The following is a 212-nucleotide window of genomic DNA, read 5'->3' on the forward strand; positions in this document are numbered from 1 at the left end:
CGCACTTCTACTTAATTTTATTCGCAAACCATAACAACAATCCTAGTATTTATACTAGTTTGCAGTTCTGTTTGAGCGATGCGTCCACGCGTGCCTTCAAGACAAATGGTGAGCAGCCTCGCTGAAACCACACAAAACCAAACACCAATTAATCAAGGAATAATTATTTCTCTCTTTTCGCAGCTCTTGGAAAGTGTCGATTGAAGAATCTA

The sequence above is a fragment of the Penaeus monodon genome, chromosome 34 (genome assembly GCF_015228065.2).
Source record: "Penaeus monodon isolate SGIC_2016 chromosome 34, NSTDA_Pmon_1, whole genome shotgun sequence".
Classification (NCBI taxonomy): domain Eukaryota; kingdom Metazoa; phylum Arthropoda; class Malacostraca; order Decapoda; family Penaeidae; genus Penaeus; species Penaeus monodon.